The 19160-nt window shown below is 37.0% G+C and overlaps 1 long non-coding RNA gene across 3 annotated transcripts; it reads right to left on the reverse strand.

The window, feature by feature from the left end:
- Positions 1-14039: 14039 nt before the first annotated feature.
- LOC129349235 (uncharacterized) lies at positions 14040-18747 on the reverse strand. Of its 3 annotated transcripts, none has more exons than XR_008602160.1 (3): positions 17980-18128; positions 14319-16138; positions 14040-14214 (listed from the first exon to the last, which is right to left on the reverse strand). It is a non-coding gene; the product is annotated as an uncharacterized LOC129349235 (long non-coding RNA). The 3 variants fall into 3 exon arrangements; XR_008602159.1 differs by having other exon boundaries at positions 14040-14255; XR_008602158.1 differs by having other exon boundaries at positions 14040-16138; positions 17980-18747.
- Between the last annotated feature and the right edge of the window lie 413 nt (positions 18748-19160).

Genomic DNA, 19160 nt, shown 5'->3' on the forward strand with positions numbered 1-19160 from the left:
GTGAAGAGAAAGCTCCAGAGGAATGAATATCACACATTTACATTGGAAATTAATGTCCTTTAATTAGACATTGTCATGCAAAAGTTGGATTTCCCTTTAATGATGTTCAAATCTTTGTTGAGTGTTTTGTTGATGTTGGTTTCTAAATGTTTTTTGACACTTGGCCCCAAAGATTAAAACCTTCTACGGGCTCACAAGCTGCAACCAATTCACACATATCAACTATCTTTCTGACTTAACTAAGATAAAAAGTGAAAAAACTGTCTGATTCCTACATCTTGAATGTAAATCTTTTTGGTTTTTTATGACAGTAAACTGAATATATTTGGGTTTGACATTTTATAAACCAAAACGAGAAATGATATTACTGGAGAAAACAATAAACAGATTAATGGACAAAGAAATGTGTTTTCCAACATATATGGCTGAATTACTCCAACATTACAGATACATACAGTTTGAATTCAATTTTATTTATATAACGCCAATTACAGGTCAAATTGTCTCAAGACGCTTTATTTTTAGATTTTTTTGTCATTTAAAACATGACAAAGTAAGAAATTTAAAGCTCTTGACTAATCCGGTTTATTATTTGATTTTTAAGAGACTAATCGACGATCAAAATAACTTTTCTCCACTAAAACTAATAAACATGAGGTCAAATAGAAGGAAACAGTTTAGAAATACTGCAGTTCCCACGATGACAAGAATAAAGTTTGTCAACAAAACCTAAATCTGCTGGTGGATTCCTTTTAAAATCCTAATAAAGGATAAATAAAGTGTGATACTAAAGGTTAGTGGTGCTAAAAATCTCCAGTAAAGATATCAAGTTGAACATCTGGGATGGAGGTTGATAAAAGTTGATCTCTCCCTTCATTTCTCTGGAGAGCGACTCCATGGATTTTATGGATGGTGGTTAAAGACCTGCTCTTCTAGTGGTCTTCCTTCTAGTCGCTGTAAAAAGTCAGTCCATCCTGGCCGACTTCAACACCTCTTCATGACAACTTGTTCTGCCTCCGACCTGGTGGAAACTCCAGAAACTCGGGAAAACCCGTGGAGACTCGAAGAACTCGTGGAGACTCGAAGAACTCGTTGGGCGGGGGAAGGTGTGGTGGGTGGCGGGGGGAGGCCGCCACCCACCTCCCCGCCTACTCTCCGCCCTGACTCCACCCAGACTCCGCCTTGGCTCCACCCATGTGGTGACTTCAGCAACTGCGATGACAAAGGGACGACGAAATTATGTTATTTCATCTGATCTGTAGCTCAGTGAGTTAAGGATTTGCCTATGGAGCTGCAGGTCACTGGTTCAAGACCAGACCCTTCTTAAATTTTATCAAAATCCTGACAAAGACGAACAAAGAAAAAGGCCACTCACTGGTCTCAAACCTGCAACCTTCCACTTCGTAGACTATCCTCTTAACCCCCTGAGCTACTTGCTCAGATACTAAATCTTCTTTTTTTTGCGCATTTATCATCTATTTTTTGTCGTTTTTGAGTTTTTTTTTTAACTCGAGTCTCGACTCGACCGTTTTTCTCAGGAGGTTGGACCTCAGCCTTTATGTTGGAGGGTGGAACCCTCAGTTCCAAGACTTTCCAAAGCCTCCACACCTCCCAAGTCCTCAGGACCTGAGCTTTCACACAGTCTGAGGGCTGAAATTTTCTAAGTCCCACAGTAGTTCTCTGTTAGTTTGAACCTTCAGACAGTCTGAGGGCTGAAATTTTCTAAGTCCCACAGTAGTTCTCTGTTAGATTGAACTTCCAGACAGTCCAAGGACTGATATCTTCTCAGTTCCTGAGTAGTTTTCTGTTAGTTTGAGCTTTTCGACAGTCTGAGGGCTGAAATCTTGAAAGTTCTTGAGTAGTTCTCTGTTAGTTTGAACCTTCAGACAGTCTGAGGGCTGAAATCCTCAAAGTTTCTGAGTAGTTCTATGTTAGTTTGAACCTTCAGACAGTCTGAGGACTGAAGTTTTAAAAGTTTCTCAATACTTCTCTGTTAGTTCAAACTTTCTGGTTAACAGAAGCCTTAAAACTTGTGACCATGAGTCTTGATTTCACATTTAGACCATTCATCTGAGTTCTTCTCAGACCTTCACCTGAGGGTTTTTTAGAAATCCTCAACAAACTTTAATTCTCTTCACTGAACAGTGAAGTTTGTGGAGATCAGAAGGTAACATTAGTTTGATAAATGCCTTCAACTACTCGTAGACTTTATCTGGGAAGCAGTTTTCTTAAATGAGTTCTTAGTAAATCTGTCCACAATGAAACCAAGAACATAGAAAGAGGAAATGTTTGAAGAAACAACTTGATGTTTTCATTTCAGACTAGAAAACACTTTAAGACCTTTCTCTGTTTTTGCTCTTTTTGATTGTTTTATTGTCTCTTCGGTTTAATTTGATCTTCTAAAGTCTAACTGGTGTCTTTTCAAATGTTTTGTCTTTAGTTTGATTCTTTTTAAATGTTTAGTTTTGCTCTTTTCTCACCTTTTATTCTTTTCTAATGTCTGATTTGATTTCGAAATGTTTTGTCTTTTTAATGTTTAATTGTTGTTTTTTTCAAATGTTTTATCGGCTTGTTTGAAAAATTTCCTTTTCTTTCCCAATGTTTAATTTTTCGATTAAATCTTTCTTCAGGTTTTTCTTTTTAAATGTTTTACCACCTTTTAATGTTTAATTTTCTTTTTAAATGCTTCATTGTATTTTCTGTTTAATTCCTATTTAAACTTTTATTGTCTTTAAGATTTAATTTTCTCATTAAACATTTAATTTTTTAATTAAATGTTTTGTCTTTTTAAAGGTTTAATAATCTAATTAAATGTTTTGTGTTTTTTAAATGTTTAATTTTCATGTTTAATTGTATTTTTTAAATGTTTAATTATTTAAAATATTTCATCTTTAATGTTTAATATTTTTGTTTAAAAAAATTGTGTAATTTCATAATTATATGTTTTGTATGTTCTGTTTAATTATCTAATTAAATATTTTCTCTGTTTAATACAATTTAATTGTATTTAATGTGTAATTTTCTTTATAAAAGTTTTATTGTATTAAATGTTTTTTTCCTTTGATTTAATGGCTTTATTGTAATGTACTTTATTTCTTTAATTTTTTCTTCGGTCAAGATTTTAACCCCAACCTTAAAAATGAAACAAACCCTTAAATCACAATGAAAATACTTCTGTTGTCACAATCATGAGTTAGTCAATTATTCAGTTTATCAGTTCAACTTTATTTGTTTAGCACCTTTTACACAGATGACAAAACTAAACAAGCAAAGAGAAAAAAACTATGCTAAAACTATGATTAAAACTCAAAAACACTTAAAAAAAAAAAAAGATTTATCATAGTAATAAAATATGTTGTGTCCAGGGGATGGAGGGAGTTTATTGAAGTCTTCTTGGGCTCACATGGGAAATCATTTAAAATATAAACTTGATATTTAGTCTAAGGAAACTGCAGAGCGACAGAAGAACCAACAATATCTCCTGTTTTCTCCTTTAATGAGTCGACTCTTCTTGTGTTTTCAGACCAAAGAACTACAGACTCTTCACAACCTGCTCAAACTCTTGGTACAGGACCTCACCACATGGGTCAAGAAGGTTTCCGTCTCATTTCTACTCTGAAGCTCACCTTCTCCTGCTGAAACTGCTGACAAATGTTTCTGCTGCTCTAAAGTCTGGCTCTCCAGAACTTCCTAAAAACTCTCAAAGTCTCTTCTGCTGCAGGTTGCTTTGTAGAACTGTTGCAGAAAACCTCACTAAACCACATGGAGGGGCCTCAAGATAGTCGTCCTAATGAAACCATACAAAAACCAAACTAGCACAACCCAAACGCTAAAGTCTCCTGCAGCCTACCAGAGAACCTCTGAGAACAGAGAATCAGGACAGGAACTCTTACCTTCTGGACAACCAACGTTGGTTCACAAACAGGAATACAGAATGTGTCTGAGCAAAAACCTCTAAAGACTCACTACAGCCAAGATAAAGACACAACTCAGCTGTACCAAATCCACTAATCACTGCACACATTAGCACCATGTGCCAACTGTGGCTAAAGAACCACATTTACCAAGACAACTATCCAGTACAAAGCCCTAAAACACACCAAGAAACACATTAAAGTCTATTTTACTGCTGGAAGCTGCAAGCCAACGCCTAAAGAACAAGCTAAAGCAACGGAGCCAAACCCGGTTCAGTGGTGAAGAAAAGCAGAGGAAATGTTTGTCTGCAGCTAAATAAAGCAGGAAGACAGTGAGCTTCTCAGGTGTTCCTGATAACACCTAACAGCCACCTGGACAGCCAATAGGAACACAACTTACTGGAAGTCCAGAGGGCTGGGTTAGTGAAGGAAATTTAGTTTAAAGTTGAAGCAGAAAGTTGAAAACCACCTTCTGATACCTGAAATCTCTGAGTTTTCACACTAAGAACACCTGAACATGTCAAACTGGTTTCATAGTAGAACCATCATTGTAAAAACGTCATAGTATGGTGTGTTGCTCAAAAAACATTACGACCCGGCTGTCTAAGGTCACCGAAGAGCAACACAAAAACAGGACAAACGTTGGTTTCCAGGGGGTTAGGAGGCTATTTATTTGAAAGAGTAAGTTTACAACACAACATGTGAGCAGAAAAATCATAAAGTCTGTCTTTAGTTCAGCTGAAAATATTAGTTTTGTCTTTTTTATTGACCAAACTTTTCAGGAATGAATAATTAGCTGCAGCTCATTGTCTCATCAGCACTGTGACAGTTTTTTTGAAAAATCCAAAATTCATGATGATTTTTTTTTTGAAAGAAAACCTTACCATAGTGTTTTTCACGGCCTCCTTTACATTATTTCATTATGTGACACGTTTTTACAACATGTTTGAAAAATGGCATTTTTTTTTCGACAGTATAGTAAGGCGTTTTTTTGCGCCAAAATTCATGATGATTTTTTCAAAGAAAACCTTTCTGGAGTGTTTTTCACAGCCTGTGTAGACGTTGGTGGTTGGTCTGATGGTATATTCCACCCAACATCCTTGAACATAAACTTAAAAAGTTCATTCAAAGGAATATTCCACATAAAATCCTTCAATGGAGACCAAAAAATCTTGGTGTAAAGGAGTATTCCACCTTAAATGTAGACCTAAAGGATGGTTTGGAGTAATATTCTACTCTAAAATCTTCCAATGTAGACCTAAAAGGTTTATCTGATGGTATATTCTACCCAACATCCTGGAACATTTACCTAAAAGGTTGGTTTAATGGTATATTCCCAGAAGAACCCTTGAACATTGAGCTTAATGGTATATTCCACCCAAAATACCAAGAAGTCAGTGTAAAGGAAATGTAGACCTAAAAGGATTGTTTAAAGGAATATTTAAACGATTATTTTCATTATTTAATAATCTGTTATCGGTCAGAACCCTGGAAAACTTGTTTTCATCAGTTTTTTTAGTGGAAGTCACAAATAAAGGAGCTCTTGGTTTTTCCTGGCGTTAGTGAGTCAAAAGCTGCTGTTTCAACACAGACATGTTCAGATGCATCCACAAACCTCTCAGCACTCAAACACCCACAGACAGGAGGCCGGCTGGACCGAGGCTCGGCGGCGTCCTCAGACCCACGAGTCGGGGAGTCGGTGAACTTGTTGGTCCGGTTTGAAGGCCTCCGTGTGGTCCAGTAGAAGTCCACATAGTCGGTGTTGGCTTTGAACCACAGCGACTGGCCACCATCAGGTGGACCGGCTCGTCCTCGTAGGGCTCCTCCTGTAGCCTTGAGGGAACCACAGGAACATTCAGTAGCTGTTGGAGTTCTTCCTGTCAGGCTCATGGTAGAACGGCTCTGAAGAATCTTGTACTTGTCTTATCTGGAACAATCTAACAGCCTAAACTGTTAACAGTGGTGTAAAGAAGCAAACACACAGGCATAGATTAGGACTCAAACTAGATTTATTTTAGAAAACAAATCAGCTTAGAGGCATTTGTTCACACGTGGCTGAATAGGAGGCCGTCCAATCAGATTTGAGGTCTTCACTCTGTAGGAAGTTTGTTCGGTGAGACTCTTGGACCTCCATCAGCTGACGTGGATGTTTGATGGTCTTCTTCTCTAGTGCCAGATGATTCATCCATGAATTAAGCAGCTACAGACTGAAATGAAGCCCATGCTGCCGTTACTGAATTCCTGTTCCAGATCAAATGTTCAGAGCTCACCTTGAATGCAGCCCTCTGCTGTCTGATAGTTTTTCTCATTGTAGTCTTCAATAAAGTCTTTTTCCTCATGTCAGGATGTGGTGAGACTCTTTCTCAGTCTCTGCAGACGTCCCTCATTGTGCATCTCCAGAGAAGAAACAGAAAAACTGGTCACTGCTTCAGCATCACAAACGCTCTCCAGCATTGAGTGTTTTAGGAACTCATTCATTGTATTGTGAACTTTGAAGGAGCAGAAACTTTAGAGCTGAGCTCCAATTCTGGATGTTTTAGGAAATCAAGTTCATCAAATGAACACTTGATTTTTGCTGATAACTCTCATTAAATTACTGAAGAAATCTAACATAAACAGCTGTAAACTCTCAGGCAGCTTTTGTTAAAGTTTGTCTGTAATTCTATCATCATGTTCTGGAACCAGGACTCTGCAGAAGTTCCTTCAAACAGATACTTGTGTGTTTCTATTTAAGGCCTCAGGTTTGAATGGACAGTAGAGGATTAGAAAGGAGTGATTTTAATTTTTAAATCAGTCCAATAAATGTCTGGAGTAAAAATGATTAAAATTTCAATTTAGATAGATTTGTTTCAGATAATATTGGAGAGTCTCACTTAAATATATCCAAATGAATTCAGTGTATTTACATTTTATAGAATATTTCTTAATCTCAATACTGTAGGGTCTGACCCTAAATATTATAATAATGGTGTAAATTTAAATAATAATATTGTAGTGCAGAGTCATAAACTTTAATCATCTAAACTTACATAATATCACTGCACAATCTTAACCTGAACATTCATATTACTAAGGTAAATTTCCATAAATCCTGATATTCGAAAGTATTAACTGGAATACGTCTAACATGAATTTTTTTGTATTGTGCTGATAAACAACAACAACCCGACTTTCAGATAATATTTATTGTCTGTGATTGAGACTAAATTCCTCCACATTCTGGAACTTTCCTGCAACAGTTGTAAGAATAAATAAAAATAAAATCTGTTAATTTCCACATTATGCATATTTATTTATTCTTAATATCTCAGACTGAATGGTAGCTGGCAGTAAAAACAAACTCATCTGCTGGACTGAATTTCCCAAAATGGAAACATGGACAGAATTGAAAACTCATGTATCCATGGCAACGCTAAAGTTTCTGCTTCTTACCAAAGTTCACAACACAAGTAAAGACTTAACATCTGTAAACAAAACAAAAACGTATCAACAAAGTTTTCTGTTAAAGTTTGTGTTCTTTTAAGTTTAACTCCAAGATTTTAAATACTTTCATTTACTGCAAATGAATATCTACTCCAAATGTCTCACTAATTATCATTATCAGCCTTAAAAACCCACAAAACACCCCTCTATACTCGACCACACTTAGTACAGTCCGGTTCCCCCTTCTATAAATCTGCTTGGAATCTTCCACTTCCTGTTTGTCAAAGTGGCCTTCTACTTGGACAGGTTTTGTTGGAGCACATGCAACAAACATTTTGGGTAACTGCACTTTAATATGGATGGATGACACTGAATTAGAGTCTGTTTTAATGAGACTGAGTTAAGATGTGTAGCTCTGTCATTAAATAGGAAATTATTTCTCAGAATTCACAGAGGAAAGTCTGAAATGTTTGCCAGGTTAGCGTCCCACATGTTCTTTGGCTCAGCTAAAGCTAATTCTCTGCAACTTCTGGATCTCTTGAGTTGCTTGTTGTTAAAATATCTTGCTGGAGGTGCTGAAGCTCAGAAAGTCTGAGATGTTTGTTCAAAATAAGCTCATTCTCAAGTCTTATCTGAACTGTCCTCTTTTGTTTGAACTTTCCCTAAACTTAGGAGTTAATGACAGAGCAGCACATCCAGACTCAGTCTCATTTATGTAGAGATTAAACTTCAGTGTAATTCACTGATGTTAAAGTGCAGTTTTTCAAATGTTTGTTGCACATGCTCCCGACCAAACCAGTCCAGGTGGAAGACGATGTGAAGAGAAAGCTGCAGAGGATGAATATCACACATTTACATTGGAAATTAATGTCCTTTAATTAGACATTGTCATGCAAAAGTTGGATTTCCCTTTAATGATGTTCAAATCTTTGTTGAGTGTTTTGTTGATGTTGGTTTCTAAATGTTTTTTGACACTTGGCCCCAAAGATTAAAACCTTCTACGGCTCACAAGCTGCAACAATTCACACATTATCAACTATCTTTCTGACTAAACTAAGATAAAAAGTGAAAAACTGTCTGATTCCTACATCATGAATGTAAATCTTTTTGGTTTTTATGACAGTAAACTGAATATATTTGGGTTTGACATTTTATAAACCAAAACGAGAAATGAATTACTGGAGAAAACAATAAACAGATTAATGGACAAAGAAATGTGTTTTCCAACATATATGGCTGAATTACTCCAACATTACAGATACATACAGTTTGAATTCAATTTTATTTATATAACGCCAATTACAGGTCAAATTGTCTCAAGACGCTTTATTTTTAGATTTTTTTGTCATTTAAAACATGACAAAGTAAGAAATTTAAAGCTCTTGACTAATCCGGTTTATTATTTGATTTTTAAGAGACTAATCGACGATCAAAATAACTTTCTCCACTAAAACTAATAAACATGAGGTCAAATAGAAGGAACAGTTAGAAATACTGCAGTCCCACGATGACAAGAATAAAGTTTGTCAACAAAACCTAAATCTGCTGGTGGATTCCTTTAAAATCCTAATAAAGGATAATAAAGTGTGATACTAAAGGTTAGTGGTGCTAAAAATCTCCAAGTAAAGATATCAAGTTGAACATCTGGATGGAGGTTGATAAAAGTTGATCTCCCTTCATTTCTCTGGAGCGACTCCATGGATTTTATGGATGGTGGTTAAAGACCTGCTCTTCTAGTGGTCTTCCTTCTAGTCGCTGTAAAAAGTCAGTCCATCCTGGCCGACTTCAACACCTCTTCATGACAACTTGTTCTGCCTCCGACCTGGTGGAAACTCCAGAAACTCGGGAAAACCCGTGGAGACTCGAAGAACTCGTGGAGACTCGAAGAACTCGTTGGGCGGGGGAAGGTGTGGTGGGTGGCGGGGGGAGGCCGCCACCCACCTCCCCGCCTACTCTCCGCCCTGACTCCACCCAGACTCCGCCTTGGCTCCACCCATGTGGTGACTTCAGCAACTGCGATGACAAAGGGACGACGAAATTATGTTATTTCATCTGATCTGTAGCTCAGTGAGTTAAGGATTTGCCTATGGAGCTGCAGGTCACTGGTTCAAGACCAGACCCTTCTTAAATTTTATCAAAATCCTGACAAAGACGAACAAAGAAAAAGGCCACTCACTGGTCTCGAACCTGCGACCTTCCACTTCGTAGTCTATCCTCTTAACCCCCTGAGCTACTTGCTCAGATACTAAATCTTCTTTTTTTTGCGCATTTATCATCTATTTTTTGTCGTTTTTGAGTTTTTTTTTTAACTCGAGTCTCGACTCGACCGTTTTTCTCAGGAGGTTGGACCTCAGCCTTTATGTTGGAGGGTGGAACCCTCAGTTCCAAGACTTTCCAAAGCCTCCACACCTCCCAAGTCCTCAGGACCTGAGCTTTCACACAGTCTGAGGGCTGAAATTTTCTAAGTCCCACAGTAGTTCTCTGTTAGTTTGAACCTTCAGACAGTCTGAGGGCTGAAATTTTCTAAGTCCCACAGTAGTTCTCTGTTAGATTGAACTTCCAGACAGTCCAAGGACTGATATCTTCTCAGTTCCTGAGTAGTTTTCTGTTAGTTTGAGCTTTTCGACAGTCTGAGGGCTGAAATCTTGAAAGTTCTTGAGTAGTTCTCTGTTAGTTTGAACCTTCAGACAGTCTGAGGGCTGAAATCCTCAAAGTTTCTGAGTAGTTCTATGTTAGTTTGAACCTTCAGACAGTCTGAGGACTGAAGTTTTAAAAGTTTCTCAATACTTCTCTGTTAGTTCAAACTTTCTGGTTAACAGAAGCCTTAAAACTTGTGACCATGAGTCTTGATTTCACATTTAGACCATTCATCTGAGTTCTTCTCAGACCTTCACCTGAGGGTTTTTTAGAAATCCTCAACAAACTTTAATTCTCTTCACTGAACAGTGAAGTTTGTGGAGATCAGAAGGTAACATTAGTTTGATAAATGCCTTCAACTACTCGTAGACTTTATCTGGGAAGCAGTTTTCTTAAATGAGTTCTTAGTAAATCTGTCCACAATGAAACCAAGAACATAGAAAGAGGAAATGTTTGAAGAAACAACTTGATGTTTTCATTTCAGACTAGAAAACACTTTAAGACCTTTCTCTGTTTTTGCTCTTTTTGATTGTTTTATTGTCTCTTCGGTTTAATTTGATCTTCTAAAGTCTAACTGGTGTCTTTTCAAATGTTTTGTCTTTAGTTTGATTCTTTTTAAATGTTTAGTTTTGCTCTTTTCTCACCTTTTATTCTTTTCTAATGTCTGATTTGATTTCGAAATGTTTTGTCTTTTTAATGTTTAATTGTTGTTTTTTCAAATGTTTTATCGGCTTGTTTGAAAAATTTCCTTTTCTTTCCCAATGTTTAATTTTTCGATTAAATCTTTCTTCAGGTTTTTCTTTTTAAATGTTTTACCACCTTTTAATGTTTAATTTTCTTTTTAAATGCTTCATTGTATTTTCTGTTTAATTCCTATTTAAACTTTTATTGTCTTTAAGATTTAATTTTCTCATTAAACATTTAATTTTTTAATTAAATGTTTTGTCTTTTTAAAGGTTTAATAATCTAATTAAATGTTTTGTGTTTTTTAAATGTTTAATTTTCATGTTTAATTGTATTTTTTAAATGTTTAATTATTTAAAATATTTCATCTTTAATGTTTAATATTTTTGTTTAAAAAAATTGTGTAATTTCATAATTATATGTTTTGTATGTTCTGTTTAATTATCTAATTAAATATTTTCTCTGTTTAATACAATTTAATTGTATTTAATGTGTAATTTTCTTTATAAAAGTTTTATTGTATTAAATGTTTTTTCCTTTGATTTAATGGCTTTATTGTAATGTACTTTATTTCTTTAATTTTTTCTTCGGTCAAGATTTTAACCCCAACCTTAAAAATGAAACAAACCCTTAAATCACAATGAAAATACTTCTGTTGTCACAATCATGAGTTAGTCAATTATTCAGTTTATCAGTTCAACTTTATTTGTTTAGCACCTTTTACACAGATGACAAAACTAAACAAGCAAAGAGAAAAAAACTATGCTAAAACTATGATTAAAACTCAAAAACACTTAAAAAAAAAAAAAGATTTATCATAGTAATAAAATATGTTGTGTCCAGGGGATGGAGGGAGTTTATTGAAGTCTTCTTGGGCTCACATGGGAAATCATTTAAAATATAAACTTGATATTTAGTCTAAGGAAACTGCAGAGCGACAGAAGAACCAACAATATCTCCTGTTTTCTCCTTTAATGAGTCGACTCTTCTTGTGTTTTCAGACCAAAGAACTACAGACTCTTCACAACCTGCTCAAACTCTTGGTACAGGACCTCACCACATGGGTCAAGAAGGTTTCCGTCTCATTTCTACTCTGAAGCTCACCTTCTCCTGCTGAAACTGCTGACAAATGTTTCTGCTGCTCTAAAGTCTGCTCTCCAGAACTTCCTAAAAACTCTCAAAGTCTCTTCTGCTGCAGGTTGCTTTGTAGAACTGTTGCAGAAAACCTCACTAAACCACATGGAGGGGCCTCAAGATAGTCGTCCTAATGAAACCATACAAAAACCAAACTAGCACAACCCAAACGCTAAAGTCTCCTGCAGCCTACCAGAGAACCTCTGAGAACAGAGAATCAGGACAGGAACTCTTACCTTCTGGACAACCAACGTTGGTTCACAAACAGGAATACAGAATGTGTCTGAGCAAAAACCTCTAAAGACTCACTACAGCCAAGATAAAGACACAACTCAGCTGTACCAAATCCACTAATCACTGCACACATTAGCACCATGTGCCAACTGTGGCTAAAGAACCACATTTACCAAGACAACTATCCAGTACAAAGCCCTAAAACACACCAAGAAACACATTAAAGTCTATTTTACTGCTGGAAGCTGCAAGCCAACGCCTAAAGAACAAGCTAAAGCAACGGAGCCAAACCCGGTTCAGTGGTGAAGAAAAGCAGAGGAAATGTTTGTCTGCAGCTAAATAAAGCAGGAAGACAGTGAGCTGCTCAGGTGTTCCTGATAACACCTAACAGCCACCTGGACAGCCAATAGGAACACAACTTACTGGAAGTCCAGAGGGCTGGGTTAGTGAAGGAAATTTAGTTTAAAGTTGAAGCAGAAAGTTGAAAACCACCTTCTGATACCTGAAATCTCTGAGTTTTCACACTAAGAACACCTGAACATGTCAAACTGGTTTCATAGTAGAACCATCATTGTAAAAACGTCATAGTATGGTGTGTTGCTCAAAAAACATTACGACCCGGCTGTCTAAGGTCACCGAAGAGCAACACAAAAACAGGACAAACGCTGGTTTCCAGGGGGTTAGGAGGCTATTTATTTGAAAGAGTAAGTTTACAACACAACATGTGAGCAGAAAAATCATAAAGTCTGTCTTTAGTTCAGCTGAAAATATTAGTTTTGTCTTTTTTATTGACCAAACTTTTCAGGAATGAATAATTAGCTGCAGCTCATTGTCTCATCAGCACTGTGACAGTTTTTTTGAAAAATCCAAAATTCATGATGATTTTTTTTTTGAAAGAAAACCTTACCATAGTGTTTTTCACGGCCTCCTTTACATTATTTCATTATGTGACACGTTTTTACAACATGTTTGAAAAATGGCATTTTTTTTCGACAGTATAGTAAGGCGTTTTTTTGCGCCAAAATTCATGATGATTTTTTCAAAGAAAACCTTTCTGGAGTGTTTTTCACAGCCTGTGTAGACGTTGGTGGTTGGTCTGATGGTATATTCCACCCAACATCCTTGAACATAAACTTAAAAAGTTCATTCAAAGGAATATTCCACATAAAATCCTTCAATGGAGACCAAAAAATCTTGGTGTAAAGGAGTATTCCACCTTAAATGTAGACCTAAAGGATGGTTTGGAGTAATATTCTACTCTAAAATCTTCCAATGTAGACCTAAAAGGTTTATCTGATGGTATATTCTACCCAACATCCTGGAACATTTACCTAAAAGGTTGGTTTAATGGTATATTCCCAGAAGAACCCTTGAACATTGAGCTTAATGGTATATTCCACCCAAAATACCAAGAAGTCAGTGTAAAGGAAATGTAGACCTAAAAGGATTGTTTAAAGGAATATTTAAACGATTATTTTCATTATTTAATAATCTGTTATCGGTCAGAACCCTGGAAAACTTGTTTTCATCAGTTTTTTTAGTGGAAGTCACAAATAAAGGAGCTCTTGGTTTTTCCTGGCGTTAGTGAGTCAAAAGCTGCTGTTTCAACACAGACATGTTCAGATGCATCCACAAACCTCTCAGCACTCAAACACCCACAGACAGGAGGCCGGCTGGACCGAGGCTCGGCGGCGTCCTCAGACCCACGAGTCGGGGAGTCGGTGAACTTGTTGGTCCGGTTTGAAGGCCTCCGTGTGGTCCAGTAGAAGTCCACATAGTCGGTGTTGGCTTTGAACCACAGCGACTGGCCACCATCAGGTGGACCGGCTCGTCCTCGTAGGGCTCCTCCTGTAGCCTTGAGGGAACCACAGGAACATTCAGTAGCTGTTGGAGTTCTTCCTGTCAGGCTCATGGTAGAACGGCTCTGAAGTATCTTGTACTTGTCTTATCTGGAACAATCTAACAGCCTAAACTGTTAACAGTGGTGTAAAGAAGCAAACACACAGGCATAGATTAGGACTCAAACTAGATTTATTTTAGAAAACAAATCAGCTTAGAGGCATTTGTTCACACGTGGCTGAATAGGAGGCCGTCCAATCAGATTTGAGGTCTTCACTCTGTAGGAAGTTTGTTCGGTGAGACTCTTGGACCTCCATCAGCTGACGTGGATGTTTGATGGTCTTCTTCTCTAGTGCCAGATGATTCATCCATGAATTCAGCAGCTACAGACTGAAATGAAGCTCATGCTGCCGTTACTGAATTCCTGTTCCAGATCAAATGTTCAGAGCTCACCTTGAATGCAGCCCTCTGCTGTCTGATAGTTTTTCTCATTGTAGTCTTCAATAAAGTCTTTTTCCTCATGTCAGGATGTGGTGAGACTCTTTCTCAGTCTCTGCAGACGTCCCTCATTGTGCATCTCCAGAGAAGAAACAGAAAAACTGGTCACTGCTTCAGCATCACAAACGCTCTCCAGCATTGAGTGTTTTAGGAACTCATTCATTGTATTGTGAACTTTGAAGAAGCAGAAACTTTACAGCTGAGCTCCAATTCTGGATGTTTTAGGAAATCAAGTTCATCAAATGAACACTTGATTATTGCTGATAACTCTCATTAAATTACTGAAGAAATCCAACATAAAAACCTGTAAACTCTCAGGCAGCTTTTGTTAAAGTTTGTCTATAATTCTATCATCATGTTCTGGAACCAGGACTCTGCAGAAGTTCCTTCAAACAGATACTTGTGTGTTTCTATTTAAGGTCTCAGGTTTGAACGTACAGCAGAGGATTAGAAAGGAGTGATTTTAATAATTAAATCAGTCCAGTAAATGCTTGGCGTGAAAATTATTAAAATTTTGATTTAGATAGATTTGTGTCAAATAATATTGTAGAGTCCCACTTAAATATATCCAGATTAGTTCAGTGTATTTACATTTTATAGAATATTTGATTTCTTAATTTCAATACTGTAGGGTCTGACCCTAAATATTATAATAATGATGTCAATTTAAATAATATTTTAGTGCAGAGTCATAAACTTTAATCAGCTAAACTTACATAATAAATATCACTGTACAATCTTAACCTGAACATTCATATTATTGAGGTAAATTTACATAACTCATGATATTCTGGAGTCTTAACTGGAATATTTCTAACATTAATCTTTTTGTATTGTGCTGATAAACAACAACAACCCGACTTTCAGATAATATTTGTTGTCTGTGATTGTGAGACTAAATTCCTCCACATTCTGGAACTGGACTGCATTTCCCAAAATAAAAACATGGACAGAATTTAACACTTATGTATCCATGGCAACGCTAACATTTCTGTTTCTTACCAAAGTTCACAACACAAGTAAAGATTTTAATGTAAAACTTCAGGGATGACTGCTAACCATAAGTATTCTGATCAATACTTCATGATCAATATCAGGACAGATGTTACAACTCCAGCTGTTACATTAGACTGCAGTTATTCACAGAGAAATTAAAACATCACATTCCTCATAAAAACTAGATGGGACTTTTATTAAATAAAGTGTTGGTGAATAAACAGTGTAAAAAGTGCAAAGCAGCTCCATTAAATCAGGAGATGTGAGACTTCCACAGCATGGATCACCATCTGCTGTGTTGATTCATAGCTGAATGTCAGAATGAACTGAGCTAGAAAAGCTGCTTTGAGCTGCAACATTACGGTCTGACAATCCAACACCATCACAGTTTTCATCTGGTTGTTTTGCTTCAACATGCTGTGAAGTTCAGTTTTTACCTGAATCAATACAGAGATTCTATTTTCAACCAAGACTGGAATAAAAATTAGAATGTTATGAGGTTATTAATGCAACTAAATCCTTTCAGATGGAAGGATTTACTTCTAAGTTCTAATTCAAGTTTCAGTTGGAGCACATTGCATTCACAAAGAAAAACAGCGATACCTTCATAGCAACATTTAATAAACCTAAAGCTTCCCTGTTGGCACAATGGTGGAGTTTGTTACTGAGCATCTGAACCTTAAATCCAGTGAGACGACCATCTTCAGTCGAGGCCAGTCAGAGAACTTCAAGACCTTCCATCGGCTGGACCAGATGTGGCATCATCTCCCTCTGAACATCTGGATGACAGGAGAAAAGACAGAAATCAAACACAGATCACAGAAATACAATTTATTCACTTTCATCATTTTATAAAAGTAGCATGAACTTTATTAAAACTTGACAACATCAGTAATGAAAGTAAATGTTTTTATCTTGTGTTGAAGCTAAATTTAAAGTCAATTTTAATGACAGTTTATCCTGAGAGGAGTGAGAATGGAGCTTTTCTTTCCTTTTTAGAATATTCCTTCAAAATATTCTGTTTATTATTGGCTTTAGAAGCATTTTTCTTTACTTATTTATTTTTAGATACCTCAGACTTTGCTGGTTTGCAGATAATATCATGCACAATGACAATAAAGATCTTCTATTATAACATATTTTGCTAAAACAAGACCTGCAAACTTTCTCAACCATCTCTCAGGCTGCAAAATTCCAACTGAGACCAAGAATTATCTGATGTAGTTATTATTATAATCTTTACTGAACCAGCCCTGGAATTAATAAAAATCTGTATATGGATATGATTTTCTGTGATGGGACCACTATGGAAGCTGTAGTAATTATTAACTATGCTTTGAAGGGAAAGATTAGGTCTTCATTCAGGTGGATACAAAAAATGCTCTCCCTTAAAAAAACAAAAAAAATGCATACAATAAAGTAAATCTGTTCTGCACTGCACACATACTACACTTTTGTATAACTCTGGATGTCAGAGTAAAGGCAGACAGATCCACTGATCAGCCACAACATTCTGACCACTGACAGCTGAAGAGAACAACATCCATCATCTTGTTCTAATGCAACGTTCTGCTGGGAAACCTTGACGTTCATGTGGATGTTTGACATGTACTACCACCTAAACACTGCAGGACAAACAACCCCCTAGTCTCCATGGCAACAGCAGTCCTTGGTGCCAGCTGCCACCCTCAGCAGGACACACTAAAACTGCTCAGGAGTGGTCCGAGGAACACGACAGAGCTAAGCTGTTCACCTGGGTTCCACACTCCCCACATACAGATCTGATTGAGCATCTGTGGGATGGTCCAGGATCAGCCTGGTCTAGGTAGGATCCACCCTGCAACCCACAGGATCCACAGAATCCACAGGACATCCACAGAGGTTCTGATGAACCACTGGGTCAGAGGAGTTTTAGCAGCATAAAGGGACCAACACAGTATTAGTCAGGTGGTCAGAATGTTATACTGTTATATTGTCATGCTGATTATATGATCAGTAAATATTACCATCAATTATAACGTCCACATTGATCAGGAAAAAAAACTATCAGTTCATTCAGAAACTGTGGGGGTTAAACCTAAAAACACAGACCTCAACAGCAGTTTGTTTCAAAGCAGAACACCAGCTGGTTTTCACTAAAGAAGCTTTCAGAGCAACAATTAAATGACAGTTTTGTTCTCATTAAGTTCAGAGTCAGCCAAAATAATGTACACACATCAGGAAAAGAAAAACTTTTATAAATATTTCATTTGTATAAGTACTTCTGCACATATAGATACCTCTTTCTAAGTTTGATCAAATCACGATAACTCTGTGTCCTGTTGTACGATGTTTTCCCAACAGATGGCGCTACCCTCATGAATGGAGCATCAACAAGTGACATCTACAACACAACAGAAATGTCTGGAAGCCAGTGGCCACCACTTTGAGCACCTCTTGTAATTGTAGAGGCCAAAGATAACTTTTATTAATCTCGTGATGTCTGAATAAATTTGGTATTGAAATATTTATGCAAGTTTTTCTTTCCCTGATGTGTGTAAACATTATTTTGGCTGACTCTGTATAATGGGTTTCTGACAGGTCACCAGGCAACATCTTTTTATAATAATGACAAACATACCTGCATTCTACAGGAGTGATTTTCCTCATGTGCAGGTAAAGATGTGTGAGGAGCTTAGAGATGACAGGAGCAGGAGTCATCCTCACTAATTCAGCTTCCCCCTAGAAACAGAAAGACCACAAACACACTGATATACTCTCAAACGTTCAACCTCACAGCCTCAAAATATCTGTTTAGGAAGTGTTGTGTTTCTAAATTCTGCTGAAAGCATTGACAGACATTCTCTTACAAGGTTGTGTAAAAAGCAGCTTGTCCTCTGAGCTACTGAGAAATCTTCCTGAACAAAGTTTCTATGTGTAAATCAGCTCAACAAAAACTAAAGCCTCAGTCAGAGATAACAGGTATCGCAAATTATAAACAACTTTCTTCATCTCACACTTTCTGCTTCAACCTCACATAAAAAGGGGAGTTTAACTCGTCAGGTGACTGAAAATGAACAGCTTGTGCAGTTCTAGATCCAAAAGTAGGACGTTTCAACTCATGTTTTACTACAAATACATGCAGTAATAAATAAATACAATGGCTGGTTGTTAGTTTATCCACTATTAATGTCATTTTATATACTGGATGGAACTTGAGCAGTGGAAGAGAGAAGGAATTTAATGAAATTATGGAGATTCAGAGAGGTAATGTTGCGCAATGTTAAGCGCGGTTTAATTCAAACCAGCTGAATGTTAAACTTCAGTGCAGCTCAACGGGTTTCAGTTAACCTTAAAGTAAAATAACTTTTTTAAAAGCTAAAATACACAGCAGAGAAATACTGGTTCAGAAGGTCATTCTAATAATGACGGACAGCTGTAGCAGCAACTAACACAGGTGTTCAGCGGTAAGTTAGCCACCTGTGTTAATTAGCCCGCTAGCTAACTTAGCCGCTTAGCTCGCTAACGCGTCCGGACCAACGGCTCAAACACGACAAAACACAACTCTTCACAAGTCGCTGACTTAACGTACAACAAAACAACGCTACTGGTTAGAAGTATTTATCTTCTTACCTGTTTTACTCCAAAAACAAGATCAACAGCAGCCAGAGATGCTACCAGACGTGCCGACCATAGATATATATAGCAGACTAGATCCGCTAGCGCGCTGTCTTCTATATTATCTATGGTCTGACCAATGACTGCTCTCTGGCTCCGCCCTCTGAGAATCTTGTTGTCGTTTGGTTCAACACTTGCTGATGA

This window comes from Amphiprion ocellaris, chromosome 7 (genome assembly GCF_022539595.1).
Source record: "Amphiprion ocellaris isolate individual 3 ecotype Okinawa chromosome 7, ASM2253959v1, whole genome shotgun sequence".
Lineage (NCBI taxonomy): Eukaryota > Metazoa > Chordata > Actinopteri > Pomacentridae > Amphiprion > Amphiprion ocellaris.